We start from the raw sequence: 21,653 nt of genomic DNA, 5'->3' as shown, positions 1-21,653 counted from the left end.
GTCTTATGGTAGCCTCATGTTGTAAATCGGAGTCCTGGCAGGACAGAGTTCCCTCCTTACCCAGAGGGATGAGACTTCAACAGAAGAACTTTAATAGAGATTTTTTAAAAGACTTATTTATTTGAAAGGCAGAGTTATAGAGAGGCAGAGGCAGAAGCAGAGGCAGAGGCAGAGAGAGAGAGAGAGAGAGAGAGAGAGAGAGAGAGAGACCTTCCATCTGTTTCACTCCCCAAATGGCTACACAGCCGGAGCTGAGTGGATCCAAAGCCAGGAGCCAGGAGCTTCTTCTAGGTTTCCCCTGTGGATGCAGGGGCCCAAGGACTTGGGCCATCTTCTACTGCTTTCCCTGGCCATAGCAAAGAGCTGGATTGGAAGTGGAGCAGCCAGAACTCAAACTGGTGCCCATATGGGATGCCCGCACTGCAGGCAGCAGCTTTACCCACTATACCACAGCACTGGCTCCTTTAATAGATATTTTAATAGAAGAAGTACTCACAGGGATATGGGCAGAGTTATATAAACAGACAGGGATGGTGAAGCAGTGGGAAGCTAGTAAGACCCTGAATTAGTCAAGATACTAGCAGCAATTAGATGATACAGTTAAACTAGGTGACTGTGGGAAGAAACCACTTACAAAGCTGCAGGTGATATTTAGCATAAATAAGAAGCTATAGTACAGTGTCTTGGGGCTGGTAAGAGTAGAGGAGGGGAATACCCCTGAGCCTGAATTAGTAAGTGGAGGGAGCTTTTGCTAGAACCCAGAGAGACTGTAGTAGGAGGTAGCCCTCACAGCAGCTGTGTGTGACTTTGATAAGGCCTACAGCCAGCCCAGCATGGTGGAGGGTAGGAGGGTGGGGGTATGGAGAGAGAGGGGGACAGTGGAATAAATGCTCCAAGCTCACTCTCTCCACTCCAGCTCTCTGACATCCTGCTGATGCATCTTGTGAGGTGACCCCACCTGGAAGCCAAGGGAAACTGAGTTCTCTGGTGAAGTCCATACAAGTTAGCCTCCTGATTTGTGCAAGGTGGAGGTTGGGAGTGAGTAGATCCAGAAGAGTAAAATACACCAGTACAGAAACGTAAGCCCAGAGGGCAAGAGGAAGAAACGTGACTGCTGGAGCCCTCTGCAATCTAGAACTGGAGAGGAGGGAGGGACCTCCTGGAGGAAAGCCGCTGTTGGGAAGGAAGGAAGCACAGAGAGAGGAAGGCGTAGGGAAGAGGTACCCCACTCTCTCCTCCAGCTCTCAGCTTCTCACCAGTGCCTCCCCCTGGGCAAACCCAACAGACTCAGTTAGCAAGGGGACTTGTGTGATGCAGAGCAGACATGAAAACTAACCAGTGCATTTACCCTGGGGAATCCTCTTGCCTACGTTGATAGAGTAATTCTGTCTTCTTAGTGTCGTCCGATACACAAACTGGCCAAATGGTTCTGTCCTCCTTTTCCTCCTTTTGATTAGGAAACTCTTTAGACAGTTCTTTTTGTTATCCCTGAATTCCTCACAAGAGAGTGCATCCTACGTTTCAGACTCCCCCCATGTAGTTAGCCTTCACCAGGTAGCAAACTCCATGCTAGAAAATTGTGGGATATCATCTAGGATGAGCACAGGCAGAGAGCAGTAGAGGGTTCACTTCTACGAACCACCAGTCCCTCTGCCACCCTGGGGCGATCACTTTCTAACCTAGGAAAGTCACACCCTCCCCAGGCACTCTGCTGTCACCCAGGAAAGCTCTCCTCCTTTTTGCTTAGGGACTCAAACCCTTGGGAACAAAAGCCAGAGAGTCTTTTAGATATTCTACCATACCGCAAATTTCTTTGCAGACAACAAACCGTAGAGTCACTTTCTTGAAGAGAGAGAGGAGAATGAAAACAAAAAAATGGGGATAAAAATTAGTATCTCAAAATATGACCAAAGTATACAAAGGTACTTTAAAAAATCATGGAAAATTTGAATTTAAAGATAAGTCTATTGGTGCAAAACATTTTGAAATCCATGCATCGTTTTTTCATAGTAGGCATTTTCTAAGAACTTTTAGAAGTACCCTTGTCTATGGCTGTTTGCTCCTCTGTGATCTGAGAGTGGCTTTTTAACTCTGAGCTCCTCAGCAAGGCCCCGAAAACCATCCATTCTGTTAGTTGTTTTCACTTCCCATTGTAATCATTTTACAGCAGTCTCAATGTTTCTTCTTAAGAGCTGCCTACTGGCTTCGTGTTGTCCCCTTTTTTGGGGGACATGGGAAAAGCTCCCAAATAGTTTAAATCAGTTTTCATATCCTAGGATAAACCCAGTATTTTCTTTATTGACCATTGTACGAGCTCTAAAATGGCATATAGTCACTCGAAAATGGGACATAATCATTTTTAATCCAATGTTGGCTTGACTTTCACTGTTTCTTCAGTGCTGATCAGTTATTCCAGGGTTATGATTCTTCTCGTTTTATTCTTTGTCCCCCGAAGGATTGAGTCAGCAGTAAAGCATGTTTTTAAAAAAGACAACATTTCCGTTTTTTTAAGGACCCTGCGACTTCCAGCCAAAGTCCAGTGGAGCTATTGCATGTATTAAAGTAAGCAGACATATACCTGATGATAAACGATGGCATAATGAACCTGCCAGTCTGGAGGTCTCAGATTTGCCCATCAGGGAGTCCTGGATCTTGTGGAAGTAGTCCTGTATTTGCATTCTCATGCTGTAAAAAGCAGCCCAAGAGAACTTTGGCCTTGCCGTGAACATAGGAACATAGCGCTGGATCAAGTAGAGCAGCATGTGGGGCTATCGGCCAGTTATGTTCCCTGTAACAGGAAATCTGAATACCACATTTTCATGGCCATGGACTAAAACTGAAAAAGCTATAACATTAGTTTTAAGATATGAGGAAAAAGAACTTGCTTTAGTTCGATGTGCATTTGTGATTTTTAAGACAATCCTTAGCAAATAGGAAGATAATTGAACATACTAGAGAAAATCTCAAATTTAATGGTGAATGTCAAGGCCATTTCCTTTTAAATAAGGACCAAGACAGGAATACCTGTTCTCATCACTTCTATTCAATATTATATCGAATCTCCTAGTTACAGCAAAAGTTAGGACAAATAAATAAAGCAGTTAGGATTAAAAAGGAAAAAGAAGCTGTCATTGCTCATATGTGATATGATCATCTACCTAAATAACACAAAAGAATAGTCAGAAAAGTTTACCACAGTTACAAAGAGGGTTTGTTGAGCTTGTCGGATATAAAGACAATGAAAAGGGGAATGATGGGGTGGGTGTTTGGCCTCATGGTTGGGAAGCCCGTGTCCCACATCAGAGCGCCTTTATATGATCCTTTGCCTCCTGATTCCAGCTTCCTGCGAACGTGCAACCTGGGAGGCAGCAGCGATGGCTCAAGTAATTGAGTTCCCGCCACCCATGTGAGAGACCTTGCTTCTGGCTTCAGTCTAGTCCTGGCCATTGCAGGAATTTGGGGAGTGAACGAGTAGATGCAAATTCATTCTGTTTATCTGTCTCCCTCTCTCAATGCATCTCAAAAAAAAAGTCAATTACATGACTGTAGCAAAATATAAGAAAAATATCTAATAAAATTGGTTTTCTTCTTCATTATTGCAAATATTTTCCAGTTTTCCTTAGATATTATATATAGATATACTATCTATAGATACTATATATATTCCTTGATATTATTTTTAAAGAATTTATTTATTTATTTATTTATTTGAAAGGCAGAGTTGCAGAAGCAGAGGAAAAAAAAGGCCTTCCATCTGCTGATTCACTCCCCAAATAGCTGCAATAGCTAGAACTGGGCCAATCTGAAGCCAGGAGCCTGGAGCTTCTTCCAGGACTCCCACATGGGTGCAGGGGCCCAAGGACCTGAGCCATTTTTTACTGCTTTCCCAAGCCATAGCAGAGAGCTGGATCAGAGGTGGAGCAGCCAGAACTCGAACTGGCACCCATCTGGGATGCTAGCACTGCAGGCGGTAGCTTTACCCACTACGTCACAGCATTGGCCCCTTTATGTTGTTTTTAAAGTGGCGTATTTTAGAGGATGAAGTTGATGCTGATATATGCCATGTATTTAACCATGTTTAAATATGTTAATTCTCCCCTGAAATGACCTTCAAATTCAATGAAACTCCAACCCAAATGCCAGCATGATTTTTTTTTTCTTAGAACTTGGTAACTGAAGTCTAAAATTATACAAAGTGGGACTGGCATTGTGGCACAAAGCCACTGCCTGCAACACAAGCATCCCCTGTCAGCACCAATCCTGGCACTGGTTAAATTCACGTCCTGGCTGCTCCATTTCCCATTCAGCTCCATGCTAATTTGGCCGAGGAAGCAACAAAAGATGGCCCAAGGCCGGTGCCGCAGCTCACTAGGCTAATCCTCTGCCTGCGGCGCTGGCACTCCAGGTTCTAGTCCTGGTTGGGGCGCTGGTTCTGTCCCTGTTGCTCCTCTTCCACTCCAGCTCTCTGCTGTGGCCTCGGAAGGCAGAGGAGGATAGCCCAAGTGCTTGGGCCCTGCACCCACATGGGGGACCAGGAGGAAGCACCTGAATCAACGGAAGGAAGACCTTTCTCTCTGTCTCTCTCTCTAACTCTGCCTGTCAAAAAAAAAAAAAAAAAAAGATGGCCCAAGTGCTTGGGCCCCTGCCACCTACATGGGAGACCTGGATGGAGTTCTAAGCTCCTTGCTTCAACCTGGCGCAGTCCTGGCTGTTGCATCCATTTGGGAACTGAACCAGCAGATGGAAGATTCTCTCTCTCTCTCTCTCTCCTTTTCAAATATTCATTAAAAATTAATAAAATGAAATTCACAGCAAAAACCAGATAACCAAGATGCTCCTGATGAAGAAAACTAGCAATCAAGATTTATTATAAAACCATAGAAATTAGAAGTCAGTTTTAATAAACAGCTAAACAAGTGAAACAAAATAGACTTCCCAGAAATAGAACCACACCAAAAAATTGGTACTAAGTATTGGTGAGATGGTAGAACAAATGAAGATCTATGTGGGGGTGAGGGCACTATATCTCAACTTCATATTATGTTCAATATTCAATTTCAGAAATATTGTAGACTCAAATGTGAATGGTAAAATTTAAAAATCTTCAGAAAAAAATATGATATCAAGTGAAAGATTTTTGAGACACAAAACACACAAACCCCAAAGGGAAAAATATCTGAATAGAAATTGTTAATTTTGTCTTAGGTTCTGTAGAAGACTGAACAAGGTTTCTATAAAAGTAATTCACAAAAGAATAATATATGTTTGTAACACATATAAATAACAAAGAACTGGAATTCAGAAAATAAAGAGAAGTCCCTAAACAACCAATAAGAAAGATAAAACTGGTATAAGACTTGTACAGATATTTCACAGACAATATAAGTAGCCAAAAGAAAGTACACACAAACTTCATTTGTAATCTGAAAAAAAAAATTGTATTTTATTTTACACTCATCAGATATTAAAAAATTACATACAATTGACATATAAAGAACTATACATATTTAATGTGGATAGCTTGAGTTTGGACATTGCAAATATACCTTGATACATCACCCCGGTGAAGTGACAAGACTTCGCCAGCTCCCCAGAGTTTCCTTGTGTCCCTCTGTTTTTGTTCATTTCCTTTTACCTTCATCAACAGACGTTTGGGTTCTTGCCATATTTTGGCTCGTGTGCTGAGTGCTGCAATGAACATGGGAGTGCAGATGTCTCTTTCAGATCCTGACTCCAGTTCTTTTGGATCTATGCACAGGAATGGGATTGCTAGATTATGTAGGGGTTAGTTCTATTTTTAATCTTTTGAAGGAACATCTATACTATTTTCCGTAGTGGCTGTACCAACCATGTACAAACATTCTGATTTTTCCACATCCCTGCCAATACTTATTGTCTTTTGTGTTGTTTTTTATGAAAGTCATTCTAACAGGTGTGATGTGATATCTCATCATAATTTTTATTTACATTTCTCTGGTAAATTACTGATGTTGAACATCTTTTCATATATTGGCCATTTGTATATCTTCTCTGTAAAAATATCTGTTCAAGTCCCTTGCCCACAATTTTTAATTGGGTTGTCTATTTTTATTTTTGCTCTTGCATTAGAATTATTTATAATATTTTGGAAATTAACTCCTTGTAAGATAGATGGTTTACCAATATTTTATCCCATTCCATTGCTTGTGTTTTCATCCTGCCAATTCTGTGCAGAAGCTGGGTAGCTTGATGTAGTCCCACTTTGCTATTTTTGCTTTGTTGGCAGTGTTTTTGATGTGGTAGCCAAGAAATCATTGTCAAGGCCAATATCAAGAAGCTTTCCTCCTATGTTTTCTAGGAATTTTCACTTGTGGGTAATATTAAATGTCTCTGATTAGAAAGCAAATTGATGCAATAGCTAGAAAAAAAATTGTCATTCTCCAGAAAGTTGAAAATTAATATAACCTACAATGCAGTGGTTCTACTTCTGTGTATATGTCTTTTAAAGAAAATCTTCCACACAAGCAGAAAGAGGTATATAGTAGTCTCATCCCTTAAAATGGGGAGAAAAAAATCATAAAGTAAGCTCAAATTGGATACAGGACTGGAATATATTCAAATAAGGGAAAAATCATGACTTACTGAAAATAAATATCATCAATGTGGATAAATATCTCAAATCTAATATTGAGTGAAAAGCAGGTTGCCGATGGAAACATTCACTATGACTCTTTATATAAGAGTCAAAAAACATCCATATTTAACAAAATATAGTACTTGGAGATTCATATGAAGGGCAAGTGTTTTTCACCATTTTAAGATACCACTTGGGGGACTGGTGCTGAGGCAGAGCAGGATAAGCTGCCACCTGTGATACCCGCAATACATACAGACACTGGTTTGAGTCCAGGCTGCTCCACTTCCTATCCAGTTCCATGCTTATGTACTTGGGAAAGTAGCAGAGGATGGCCCGAGTGCTTGGTGCCCTGGACCCATGTGGGAGACCCAGAAGAAGCTCCTGGCATTGGCCTGATCCAGCCCCTGCCGTTGCAGCCATTTGGGGAGTGAACCAGTTGATGGAAGTGGATGCTGTCACTCTGGCTTGCTCTCTTTCTGTCTCCAACTCTGCCTTTCAAATAAATAAATAAATAAATCTTAAGGAAAAAATAAAAGATATCACTTGGCATATCTACATCCCACATCTGAATGCCCGGGTTCAATTCCTGGTTCTACTTCTAATTCTAGCTCTCTGCTAATGTGCACCCTGGGAGGCAGCAGATGATGGTTCATGCACTTGGGTCCCTGCCACCTGTGTGGGAGATCTGGATTGAGTTCTCAGCCCCTGGCTTCTACCTGGCCAAGTCCTGGCTGTTGTGGGCATTTGGGGAGTGAACCAGTGGATGGAAGATCTCTCTGTTTGTCTCTATCTTTGTCCCTCTGCTTTTTAAAATAAAGATTTATAAATATGTGATAAAATTAAAGAAAAGCCAGAAAGTGTTTAAAAAGCAGTGCTTTTCTCTGGTGAGGAGAGAGGGAGAAGGAATAGATGAGTGGCACAAGGAACCTTCTAGGTTACTGATCAGGATTCATTTCTTACTCTGACAGGCAGACTCAGGTTTGCATTATATTATTTCACTTTGAACCACATTATTACACATGTATACATACACAAATATTAATAGTATTTCGACTCTTTTGTTTGTGAAAAATATGGTAAAAAATGAAGAAAAAATACAGAAGCTCATGCAGTCTTCTCACCCTTCCGCCTTCTTCAGTGTTACATAGATAGGATTCCCAGAAATGAGGCAGACAGTATGCCAGCTCTGAGAACAGCCATCTGCTGAGGATGTTGACATGGGAATACAGGAGAAACTTGGGTTTTGATCCATGTGTTGAGCCCTGTAATCAGCCCTGGGCAGCCTACCGCACTGCTTGTGATGGGCGCAATTTGTTGCCTCAGTACTGCTGTTTCTTGCTTACTTTTTTTTTTTTTTAATTTTGACAGGCAGAGTGGACAGTGAGAGAGAGAGAGAGACAGAGAGAAAGGTCTTCCTTTTTGCCGTTGATTCACCCTCCAATGGCCTCCACGGCTGGCGTGCTGCGGCCAGCGCACCGCGCTGATCCCAAGGCAGGAGCCAGGTGCTTATCCTGGTCTCCCACAGGGTGCAGGGCCCAAGCACTTGGGCCATCCTCCACTGCACTCCCGGGCCATAGCAGAGAGCTGGCCTGGAAGAGGGGCATCCGGGACAGAATCTGGTGCCCCGACCGGGACTAGAACCCGGTGTGCTGGTGCCGCAAGGCGGAGGATTAGCCTGTTGAGCCATGGCGCCGGCCATTACTGCTGTCTCTTACTCTCATATAAATGAAATTTTTAAAGATAAGGTATCAATCAAAATCTTAGGAGGCTAGTCCCGACTACATTTTAATGTCAAAATTTTCTGATTTGTGTCAATGTGATATGTTTATCCACATCCCATTCTGGTATGAGACCCAACAGCAACAGACCAACTCCAAAGTACTTGACTCTGCTGCTGGAAGTCCCATTGCAAAGCACACTTTCTAATTCAACCACGTGTTCCACTAACCAAATACCATTGTAGCTCATTGTGCTCCTATCTATTAGTATATAGATCCATGCCAACGCTGAAATTGAATAAATGCAAAGGTCCTCTAGGGAAATGTGTTCTAGAATGCTATCTGTAAATGTCTCTTACAGAAGACTGTCTATGAAGAACACATTTTTAGAGATTGCCTTCCATTTTTAAAAATATTTATTTATTTATTTATTTATTTGAAAGGCACATCTATGAAGAGAGAAAGAGAGAGATTTTCCATCACTGGTTCACCCCCTAAAGTGGCTGCAGTGGCTGGAGCTGGGCCAATTTGAAGCCAGGAGTTTCTTCCAGGTCTCCCACATGGGTGCAGAGCTCATGGACTTGGGACATCTTCTGCCGATTTCCCAGGTACATTAGCAGGGAGCTGGACTGAAAGTGGAGCAGCCAGGACTTGAACCAGAGCCCATATGGGATGCCAGCACAGAAGACAGCAGCCTAGCACGGGCCCCAAGAGATCTCCTTTCGTGAGGCAGCAAAAATGTATGGCTTCTGGGCAGAGAGTGACCTGAATTTCTCCCCTCCATTACTCATACGTCTTTTTTTGACTAGTTTTTTTTTTTAAATGATTTATTTATTTGAAAGGCAGAGAGACAGAGGAGGAAGGAGATCTGGAGAGAGTGCACGAGTGCTCTTCCATCTCTGGTTCTCTCCCCCCGAAAGCCTGTGATGGCTAGAACTAGGCTAGGACGAAGCCAGGAGACAGGGACTTCAGCCAGCCCTCTACCTTGGGTGTCAGCAGCCCAAGCACTTAGGCCATCATCCTCTGCCTTCCCAGGTGCATAAGCAGGAAGCTGGATTGGAAATGAAGCAGCCAGGATTCAAACCAGCACATGCGTATGGGGTGCCAGTGTCACAAGCAGCAGCTTAACCCTCTGCACCATAACACTGGCCCCTATGGTTGTTTTTTTAAAATCACCCAATGAAAATCTATCCTTGAATTCAAAGGCTTGACTTAAAAACAGTGTTTCTTGACTCATCAAGGTCTTGTAGTGTTGTTATGCTAAGTTTCATAAATCTATACAAACACACATGTGTATTAGAGATTAAACCTCTTATTGAGAACATTACTGTCAAATTTTAAATCACATGATAGAAACATTAGAATTATTGTTTAGAAGTTTTGGTTATGATTATTTGGAAATCCTTTGGAGAACTATCAAGTCTTGCTGCCTATGTTTTGTCAGTGGTCTAATTAGCAAATACAGGGATAAAATAACTGCATTTCAGTAGTTTTTGTGTGTGTTCTTTCTTCTTAAAGTGTTTATATTTTTAAACTATTTTTAAAGATTTATTTTTATTTATTTGAAATGCAGGGTTACAGAAAGGGAGAGAGATCTTCCATCTGCTGGTTCACTCCCCAAATGGACATAACAGCTGGGGCTGGGCCAGACCGAAGCCAGAAGCCAGAAGCCAGGAGCTTCTTCCACACCTCCCATCTGGGTGCTTCTGCTACTTTCCCAGGCACATTAGCAGGAAGCTTGAGCAGAAGTGGAGCATCCAGGTCTCAAATTAGCACTCATATAGGATGCTAGCATTGCAGGTGGTGCTTCAACCACTATGCCACAGCACCAGTCCCTTTTTAAAAAAACTTTTAACTGAATAATTTAAATCATGATAGAAAAATAGTTATAGTAGAATCCAAGTAAATAAACAAAATGAAATATTTTTTCTAATGTCCATCAGAGATCTTGAAGATAATGAGGTTGTGCAGCCTGTGTATGATCAGTTCTTCCAGGGTAGCCCAGCCTACCTTCCATCCTTAGGCTACTTTGATCTTTAGGGCAATTCCCAGACCTGGATACCAGCCTAAGGAGAACAGCCCAGCCAAAAACCTTGTGGAAAAGTGGAGTTAAGAGATAATGTGCATTTTTCATGAACTTTTTGAAGACCCTTTTTACATTCAGTTACATAACATCACACAAAAACACTTTCAGCAGTTCTACCAATGTAGGTTTGCCATTTAGATGCAGCAGTCTAGGGTTCATTGCCATTATCTTCTTTATGTGTTGCCACCACGACCACTGAAACTCTGTCTTGATTTCCTTTTCTGTGAAATGAGAATAATAATGTCTACCTCAGAGCACTGCCATTAAGATCAACAAAGAAAATATATGTTATAGTATTTCATAAACTTTACATGAGGCGGCGTTGTGGCACAGCAGGTTAAACCACTGCTTGGGACACCCACGTCCCATGTTGGAGCTCTGGTTCAAGTCCCGGCTTCTCTGCTTCCCATCCAGCTTCCCAATAATGCACCTGGGAAGGCAATATATGATGGTCCAAGTGTTTGGGTCCCTGCCACCCATCTAGGAGATGTGCATGGGTTTCCAAGCTCCAGCCTCACCCAGGCCCAGCCCCAGCTTTTGCAAGTATTGGGGAGGTGAACCAACATATGGAAGATATCTGTGTATGTGTGTGTATCTATCTCTGCCTCTGTTTCTCCTTTTCCATTTCTGTCACCATGCCTTATAAATAAGTAAATCTTATTTAAAAATAGGCTGTACAGGAGCCGGCACTGTGGCGTAACAGGTTAAGTTGCCATCTGCAGTGCCGGCATCCCATATGGATGCCAATTGGAGTCCCAGCTGCCCCACCTCTAGTCAGTTCCCTACTAATGCACTTAGGAAGGCAACGGAAGATGATCCAAGTGCTTGGGCCCCTGCGCCCACGTGGGAGACTCAGGTGAAGCTCCTGGATTCTACCTGATCCATCTCTGGCCATTGCTGCCATTTGGGGAATGAACCAGTGCATTGAAGCACCCTCTCTCGCTCTCTCTCCCCCCTCTGTGTGTGTGTGTCTCCCTCTCTCTCTCTCTAATTCTGACTTTCAAATAAATAAATAAATATTTAAAAAATAAACTATTTTTATCATTATGTTAATTCTTAGCTTCAAATTGGGTGTTAGCAACCTTCAGTAGAGGTCAAGAAGAGTTTAACAAAGAAGGGTCCCTAGCAACTTCCCAAACTGTGATACAGAATACTAGGTCCATGAGTTATTAATAGATGTCATGGAAAAAATTAAAATTCAAGAAAGGAAGAGATGAGATGGAAACTATTGATTTAACAAGGTTGAATGAGTTTCTTAGTTATAGGACTTTTCAGGATCTTCAGCGTGCTCAGGTACACAGTGACAATCTGAAGAGAATGTCATCCACAGTGTTTAACCATCCCTAATCTACTTACTTTTGTAAAATATCTCTCTAGCAAATACAACTTTATCTTTTGCTTTCCATCTTTCATTTCTTCATCTCTGCTTCCTATTATCTGATTCTTAAATCATTGTCTCTTTTTGTTATGTGGGGCTTCTGGATATAGTCAGGAAATAAGAAACAGTGTTTTATTGGAGCAAAACAACTACACAAATAACTTCACCCTATACAGTATAATATAGTAAATAGCAGCTCAAGGAAACGAACTATTAACAAGAATCCAAAGCAACAAAAACCTTAATTAAACTGCAGCAACACTTCGCTCTTCCCAATCTACAGAGCAGATTTTCACAAAAATAATATGTTTATGAAACAGTTCTTTCACATGAAGTCTTAATCACAGTCATTTTACATAAATGTTCAAACCCTAGCATCTCAGAGCTGGCACTGTGGCTCAGTGAATTAAAGCCCCAACCTGCAGTGCCAGCATCCCATATGGCTGCCAGTTCAAGTCCCAGCTCCTCCACTTCCAATCCAGCTCCCTGCTAATATGCCTGGGGTACAACAGAAGATGGCTCAAGTGCTTGGGCCCTGCATCCATGTGGAAGACCCAGAAGAAAGCTCCTGGATCCAGGATTCGGCCTGGCCATTGCAGTCAGTTGAGGAGTGAACCAGTGGATGAAAGATCTCTCTGTCTCTGTCTCTCCTTCCTTCTCTCTGTAACTCTGCCTTTCAAGTAATAAATCTTAAAAAAAAAAAAAAAAAAAACCTAACATCTGAACTACATATTTTCAAGTTGCATAGTAGTTTCAGGTGTTGGTGGTCTGTATAAAGGTACTTTTAAAAATTAATGGAAAATTGAATTAGAAGATAAATTTATTTTGGTGCAGAAAAATTGAAATCTGCATGTTTTTTCATCACACACATTTTTTTATGAATTTTTGAAGGCTCTCTGTATGAATGGATTTCATTTTGTTTACCAAAATAAGCTTATCTTTAATTCCATATTTCACAAACTTTTTGAAGTACCCTCATATAACATGGGACTGAACCTTCATTGACTTGTGTGCTATTATAAAATAGAGCACAGAGTCAGCTTTTTGACCTGGCATATTTGGGACCTAGGTGGCACTACCTTCCTCATCTGGGTTCTGAAAATCTCCAGTGCAGTCTCAAAAGCACATATTTGCTGTCATGGATGTGTGCTCACATCATCCTGAAATCTACACCTTCCTCCTCTTGTCAATGTTTTCACATCTCTGTGAGTCACACCACAAGTTCTTGGGCTAAATTCAGCTCCCTTGCCCCTCTTTTTTTCCTTTCTCACAATCCTCCCCAAACACCCAGGGGGCCACGCAGGTGTAGGCTACTTCTGTCTGTGTTAGCTGTCTTTCTAACCACCAGCTCACCCTCCCTCAGGGCGACCCCCACACTCCCACAGTCAAGCCTGGCTCATTTTCTCCACCCTAGCTAGAACATCCACACACAAGCTCCACCTAATTTATAAATGACTACATTCTGCAAAGGCAGGCCTAGGATCAGAAAACAACCTTGGGTTTGATTTGAGTGTGAAAACCACCATGCCCCCTAGTGTGTTGAAAGAGTTGTAATGTGTTACTCTTCTATTTCTGGAACCCCTCCAAAAAAAAAAGGCGGGGGGGGGGTGGGGGAGACAAAAAAAAACAGCTGAGAGGGCTGGCACCACGGTTCAATAGGCTAATCCTCTTCCTGCGGCTCCGGCACACCGTGTTCTAGTCCCGGTCAGGGTGCCGGATTCTGTCCCGGTTGCCCCTCTTCCAGGCCAGCTCTCTGCTATGGCCCGGGAGTGCAGTGGAGGATGGCCCAAGTGCTTGGGTCCTGCACCCGCATGGGAGACCAGGAGAAGCACCTGGCTCCTGCCTTTGGATCAGCATGGTGCGCTGGCCACAGCGGCCATTAGAGGGTGAACCAATGGAAAAGGAAGACCTTTCTCTCTCTCTCTCTCTCTCACTGTCCACTCTGCCTGTCAAAAAAAAAAAAAAAAAAAGCTGAGAAGGAAACCTCATGCAATATTAGCTCATCCTCTTTTGCTACCATGCCTTGAAGCAAAAGATGTATAGAATCTCTGAATTAAAAGGAATCACAGACAAAGCAGCAGGTTGGAAAAAAGCACCATTTCTACTGCCATGACCATAGCACAAGGAATGGAGCAAACCATAGCAGAGGCTAGCTCTGCTCTGCCCCAGCAAGGACAGCAAGCTAATCTGTGCTCATATATGTGGAAAGGGATACCAGAGAAGTTCCTGAAGGGGGAGCCCAAAACTCTTAGAGTTGTGTAGATTATGATTGTTGTGATGAACATGAGCATTGGAATAACTATGATGTGTCACATTGCCATTTTGGGGCCATGTCCCAGTGCAGTGTTCATCTGTTACACAGTTTGGGGGTCAGTGATGTTTATTTTGTCAGGACCCTTCTCAGTTGCAGCAGGAACTAGAACAACAAAAGGTCTGGTATGAGGTAGCCTAGGATTTAACATTGCCAGTTATGTCTTGGCTACATCCCAGATCTTAGTGCATTGAGCTTGAGTATTTGTTCATTCCATCATCCTTACTGTAACTGTACTAGGGGACAAAACAGTTGCTTCATGACCATTTCTACTTTAATGGGTATGGATGGTATTGTCCTCCTTTTAAGTGTGCCGGAGTTCTGCATTGCTGTGTCCCTCCCTGCCTTTGGATGTAAAGTAATCTGTTGTAATCCTGGTGGGGTTGTACTCATTATGCCAACAAATTCACATGTAGCAGAAGTGGTATCCCCTGCACCATTTAAAGGGGATTTGGTGCCATCAACAGAAAAATTTTCCAGAATATCTACCCTGATCGTAATGCAAGAATCCCACTTTGAAAAGACTCCAGTTTAGACATATCTGTAAAATACATCCAGAAAACAAAAAGATTCTTAAGCTCAAGATGACTTAAGCATCTACCCCAGAATTAAATTGAAATATATACAGGTGAAAAGAGATCAGGCTTTGAAGCAGGACAAATTAGGATGGCTTTTCCACTTCCTGGTCACACCATCTTAAACATGTTACCTTCTGAATCTCAAGTCACACAGTAAAAACTGAAAATAATACATATGGTTATCATAAAGATACGAGGCAATGTATCTAAGATGCTTGACATTATCCCTAGCACCAGATAAATGGTAGCCATGATCTTATTTATGGGTTTACTTACTTCCTATATACCTGAAAAGTGATCACGCAGCTGTAGTGACTCCTCTTGAGTGATAATACATTGTTTCTGTAGTCAGACCAGTCCATCTTTGGAAAGCCTCCCAGAAGTTACAAAGTGCATCCTTATTGTTGGGAGTTCCAACTGTACAAGGAGTAAGATGCTGAAGGTGGATAATATCAAGGGCTCTATTAATGACTGATAGAAGATGCTATGGATTCAGATAGACAGGAAGGATAAATAAAAATTCAGGTCAGCATCTACTGATTCCTACTCATGCACACCCTTTCCTGGTTTAGAAAATATTGAAATAATGTGTCTAGTTGCTAGCAAAAGTGTGAAGGTTGGAGGTGGTGAACACTTTGGAAAAAGTGTCAAAGTGTCTGAACAATGTATATAAGCCTGTAATCAATGAAAATTAAAAGTAAATGTAGAATATATTAGCTTGGTTTCCACAGAAAGCAAAGTGGGAAACTAAGATTCCATATGAATGTTTTACTAGGGAGTGGGATCCAGGAAGCAGGAGCAGTGGCCAAGTGACATAAAACTGCAAAGTGTGGAAACCCAATTCAAGGATGAGTTACTAACTTACCACTGTATGTGTCCAGTTGCTTTATCCCACAGGACTATTTGGGACATTGCATAAATACTGGGAGTAGAAATGAGGAAGAATTTAACCATTGTCTCCCAATTCTCATTGGTTGAAAACTTATCCCCCGGGACATGGCACCTCACACTTCAAGGTTGGCCATGTATCAGTCAACTGTTGCTGCACCAATGCTGCAAAACAGTTCCAAAATTTCAGGGATTTGTGAAAGAAACACTCATTTTTCCCATTCATGGATCTGTAGGTCAGCTGGCCATGTCCTGCTTTAGGCTGTAAGTGGATTGAGTTCAAGTGTGCACTATATGTCTCCTTTGTGGACCAGAAACTTCCTGGCACATGCTCTCTCATGGTAAATGCTGGAAAATGAGACCACGTCCAACTACATAAAGATTTAAAGCCTCTGCCTTCATCCCATGAATTCACATTCCATTCACCAAAGTAGATCACATAGCAAAAGTAAAGTCAACGAGACAGAGATAAAATCTTCATCTGTTCTACTGGGAGGCACTAAAAATAAAACTACTTGACAATGAGTTTCAACGTACAATTCTACCAAGGGGTGGGAGAGCAGATCAAGGGCCATAATCTAATCTCCCAAGCATGCGTGGGCTCCACATGTGTTTCTGAGGAATTTACACTAAGGTATCAGCACAGGAGCCCCAGCGCAGTCCAGAGGCACTCTGAGGGCATCTGAGATGGCAGGCAAGCAAGATGGAACAGCACAAAGCTGCCTGCCTCAACAGAGGGGGTGGAAATAGACAGGCAAGGTTGAGAAGATTTCAAGTGATGCATAAAAGATGTTCAGGACATGCGTGTCATCAGCTCTGATATCAGTTAGAGTTTGTAATGTGACAAGGATAATTACTTCATCGTGATACATAAAAAGTGCCAGCTCTACTGGGAGTTCACTCTTCTGCTATTTCTTGAGTATTTGGGAGGGAAATAGTATGAACTGAAGCAAGGGATCATCATTTCCCCACACTGCCATCTTGGGAAGTTTGGAAGTGGAGCGAAGGAGTGGCTGCCTGCGTCACTTTTGTAAGAAACAAGTTGTTACTCAGGGCCCTGATGTCAGTAAAGGAATGCATTGTGGGAACCACATGCCCATTAAGCAACCAGGCCTCCCTCCTTACCTCTTAGACCTGGAGCGAGGAATTTGTGGACAGAACACCCTGGTCCCATATTTTATTTTATTTATTTTTTTAAAAGATTTACTTATTTATTTGAAAGTCAGAGTTACACAGAGGGAGGAGAAGCAGAGAGAGAGAGAGAGAGAGAGAGAGAGAGGTCTTCCATCCTCTGGTTCACTCCTCAGATGGCTGCAATGGCCGGAGCTGCGCCAATCCGAAGCCAGTAGCCAGGAGCTTCTTCTGGGTCTCCCATGTGGGTGCAGGGGCCCAAGGACTTGGACCATCTTCTACTGCTTTCCCAGGCCCTAGCAGAGAGCTGGATTGAAAGTGGGACAGCCGGGTCTCAAACTGGTACCCATATGGGATGCCAACGTTTCAAGCCAGGGCGTTAACTGCTACACCACAGCACCAGCACCACCTGGTTCCATATTTTAAACAATTCACTCCTTCTGAGTCTAACCACAGCAACTTATTCTTCCTTAAATACATCTTTCTTACAATTTTGAAGGAAAAATAGAGGGACTTCAATCTTAAATTGATTTTTCCAGATTTCAAGTCATTGGTCCTTATTCTCTATCTTTGGACCTTATAAAATGAAATTTGTCTGTCTCTTTTACCCAGAAGGTTTCCAACAGTGAGAATAAGTTAACAGTCAAATATGATATTAGAGTTTTTGTTTTGTTTTGTTTTGTTTGCCTGTAGTGTATCAAACACATGATGTCTGGAAGTACATAAGCAACTAACTGAATTTTTCCTTTTGTTTGAATGAAAATGTATTCAGACTTGTGTATCTTCCTGTGAATTGGTTCAACATGATGGATCTACAATGATAGACCCTTTTACATTTGTTAAGATGTCCAAATTTGCAACATCATTATGGTGCACAATTTTTCTTCTGAAAAATGCAGCCAGGTGTGGGTGCTATAGCACAGTGGTGAAGCAACCGCTTAGGATGCCCACATCCCATGTCAGAGTGCCTGGGGTCGGTCCCATCTGCACTTCCAATGCAGCTTTCTTTTAGTTCAGTGAGCCAGAGGATGGAAATATCTCCCCACCACCATCTGCAGCTCTGCATTTCAAATAAATGAAAACAAACTTTTTTTAAAATTTATTTGACAGGTAGAGTTATAGACAGTGAGAGAGAGAGACAGAGAGAAAGGTCTTCCCTCCGTTGGTCCACTCCCCAAATGGCTGCCATGGCTGGCGCTGCACCTATCCGAAACCAGGAGCCAGGTACCCCTTCCTGGTCTCCCATGTGGGTGCAGGGGCCCAAGCACTTGGGCCATCCTTCACTGCACTCCCAGGCCACAGCAGAGAGCTGGACTGGAAGAGGAGCAACCGGGACCAGAACCCAGTGCCCACATGGGGTGCCAGCGCTGCAGACGGAGGATTAACCAAGTGAGCCACGGCCTGCCCCAAAAACATTTTTTAAATGCAGATTTCATGTTGGCTTGTTCAAGAGTACTTCTCCACAAGTCTCTGAACTATAATACTATAAGATAATAAGAAAAAATGTACAAATTTGTGTTTTTTTTTTTTTCTGGGAAGAAGTTTTATGACTTTGGCAAAGGTGGGGGAAGTAGACAGACAGAGATCCTATTAGCTGGTTCACTCCCCCAAATGCCCACAACAGCCAGGGTTGGGACGGGGCCAGAGCCAGGAGCCAGGAATGCAATCTAGGTCTCCCACATGGGTGGCAGGAGCCCAATTGAGCTATCATTGCTGCCTCCCAGGGTCTGCATTGGCAGGAAGCTGGAGTTAGCAGTTGGAGCTGGGAATCAAATCCAGGAGCTCCAGTGTGGGGTGTGGAAATCTTAACCACTGGGAGCAATACCTGTCCCTCTCCCATGACATTTAGGTGATTCCCAGAAGAATCCGCACTCCATTAAATGGTCCAAACGCTTGGGCTTGGTATTGTGGTATAGTGGGTAAAGCCACCGCCTGTGACGTCAGCATCCCAAATGGCATTGGTTAATGTCCCAGTGGCCCCATATCTGATCCAGCTCCTTGCTAATATGCCTGTAAAGCAGTGGAATATGGCCCAAGTGCTTGGGTCCCTGCCATCCATGTGGGAGATTCAGAAGAAGCTCCTGGCTTTGGGCTGGCCCAGCCTTAGCTGTTGCAACCACTTGGAAGGGGGGTGATCCAGTAGATGGAAGATTCATCCTCATCCATTCATATTCTTTCTCTCTCTCTCTCTCTCTCTCTCTCTCTCTTTCTCTTTCTCTCTCTTTCTTCACCCCACCCCTCTTACTTGCAAATAAATAAATAAAATATTTTTTTAAAAAAGAGTCCAAACACTTGAATGTGGTAGTAGCTCAGATATATAATAAGAAAAAGTGCACACACAGTATTCCCTGTATGGAAAACAAACCAACAAACACGGAGCAGGATTCATGAAACTTTGCCAGTGAATGAGATGGTGTGACCTTCCAAGATCTCTATTTTCTTATAAGGAACCAGACATTGTTTAAATTCGTGTTAGATACATGTTAGATACATGTTAGCTAACAAAATTTCTCCAGAAACCATGCCTGTACTCTGCCTCTCTCCTTCCAACAAAAGTCTCCTTCCTTTGGGTACTTGATCAAATTGCACAAGTCAGAATAATTTACTGAGGTTTTTCAGGCAGAAGCTGAGAGAATCTTTTCTTTTCCTTTGCTTAATCTCCTGAAATGATGTGAGCAAAACAGGCAGTGTGACTGTGCAGTGTCTCATCTTACGGAGAAGAGAGGAGGGGAGAACGGAGCTTATATCCGGTAGGAAGCAGAAGCAAGGGATGGAGAGAGTCTAATGATATGGGGCCCTTGTTCCATCATCCCTTCTGTATCACAGATATATGAACTACTCCTCATTCACTTTTCTACTTAAGCTAGTTCAAGTCATGTTTCTGTCACTTGAAACCAAAAGAGTCCTGATCTCTATACTCAGCATTGGATGTAGCAGATATCATCATTGGGGTCTTTGGAAACAAAGACCCAAAGCAAATGTTTTTTGTCATATCACAATAAATACTATAGAAGCTACCTTATAAGAGGAGGCCGTCTGTCCTGGCCTCTCAGCACAGCTCATTCTCCAGAGAAGTGCTTCCTTCCACACAAGAGCCTCACAGGAAGAAGACATTTCATATTCATACCTATGAAAATTACAAATAGCCATAAATTACGGGTTTTGTGGCTGTCAACAAATTTAAAGAGATTATATAAAAGAAAATGATTAAGGATGTGGTTTGGGGGTTAGGCATTTGGAACAGATGCTGGCTGAGGCACCCACATCCCATGTCATATTGCTTGGGCTCAGTTCCCAGCCTTGCTCCCAATCCCAGATTCCCGCTGATATACACCCTGGGAGACACCATATGCTGGCTCTCAAGCAGTTGGGTCCATGTCACCCACATGGCCGACCTGAATTGAGTTTCCTGCTCCAGGCTTTCGCCTGGCCCAGTGTTACCCTCTACTGCCACCACAGGGGTGACAGGTACTTGGAGAGTGATGCAGTGGATGAGAGGTCCCTCTCTCCCTGCTTCCATTGCCTTCCTCCTTTTCAAACAATCAGTAATTTATAAGAAAAGCATATGGGCTACAGAAATACATTCTGTGGGTTTGAATCCTTGGTCTATGTTTAGACAGGTCGTTTGAATTCTTTAAGTCTCAGTTTCCCTGCTTATAAAATTACTAATGTAATGAGAAAATCAAATGCCCAAAAGATTTCCAAAGACTAACACTATATGAATAATATAGTTGCCATAGTGCCTGACTTACACAAATCAAAACATTGGCCATAATTATTATTATGATTGAAGGTGTAAATTGTAGTTCCTTGAATGTCAGTACATGGGAGCTAAATATATATGCATGGTACGCATAAGAAATCCGGGGTGTTACCACAGAGATGCGTACCATGCATATATGTTTAGCTCCCATGTACTGACATTCAAGGAAGACCCTGATATTGGGTTCTTTTTTTTTTTCATTTATTAAACTTTTATTTAATGAATATAAATTTCCAAAGTACAACTTTTGGGTTACAATGGCTTCCCCCCTCCCATAACTTCCCTCCCGCCTGCAACCCTCCCCTTTCCCGCTCCCTCTCCCCTTCCATTCACATCAAGATTCATTTTCAATTCTCTTTATATACAGATCAGTTTAGTATATATTAGGTAAAGATTTCAACAGTTTGCCCCATATAGCAACACAAAGTGAAAAAACTACCGTTGGAGTACTAGTTATAGCATTAAATAACAGTGTACAGCACATTAAAGACAGAGATCCTACATAATACTTTTTAAATTAATTTTCTATGCCATTTCCAATTTAACACCAGGTTGGTTTTTTTCATTTCCAATTATCTTTATATACAGAAGATCAATTCAGTATATAATTAGTAAAGACCTCATCAGTTTGTACCCACACAGAAACACAAAGTATAAAAATACTGTTTCAGTACTAGTTATAGCATCACTTCACATTAGACAACACATTAAGGACAGATCCCACATGGGATGTAAGTACACAGTGACTCCTGCTGCTGACTTAACAATTTGACACTCCTGTTCATGGCGTCAGTAATCTCCCTAGGCTCTAGTCATGAGTTGTCAGGGCTATGGAAGCCTTTAGAGTTCGCTGACTTTGATCTTATTCCGATAGGGTCATAGTCAAAGTGGGTTCTTTTAAAAGATTTATTTATATATTTGAAAGGCAGAGTTACAGAGAGGCAGAGAGTGAGAGTGAGAGAGAGAGAGAGAAAGGTCTTCCATCTGCTGGTTCACTCCCCCAATGGCCACAACAGCCCAAGCTGGGCCATTCCGAAGCCAGGAGCCAGGAGCTTCTTCCAGGTCTCCCACATGGGTACAGGGGCCCAAGGACTTAGACCATCCTCTACTGCTTTCCCAGGCCATAGCAGAGATCTGGATTGGAAGTGGAGTGGCCGGGACTTGAACTGGCAGCCATATGGGAT

The 21,653-nt window shown here is 42.5% G+C and overlaps 1 pseudogene; it reads left to right on the top strand.

Annotated features, from left to right (window-relative positions):
• The first annotated feature begins 13,883 nt into the window (after positions 1-13,883).
• Positions 13,884-14,644, top strand: LOC133763343 (membrane-spanning 4-domains subfamily A member 4A-like; annotated as a pseudogene).
• The last annotated feature ends 7,009 nt before the right edge of the window (positions 14,645-21,653 follow it).

The sequence above is a fragment of the Lepus europaeus genome, chromosome 1 (assembly GCF_033115175.1).
Source record: "Lepus europaeus isolate LE1 chromosome 1, mLepTim1.pri, whole genome shotgun sequence".
Classification (NCBI taxonomy): Eukaryota; Metazoa; Chordata; class Mammalia; order Lagomorpha; family Leporidae; genus Lepus; species Lepus europaeus.
Note: the sequence above shows the minus strand (reverse complement) of the source record. Positions and strands in the feature narration are given on the sequence as shown.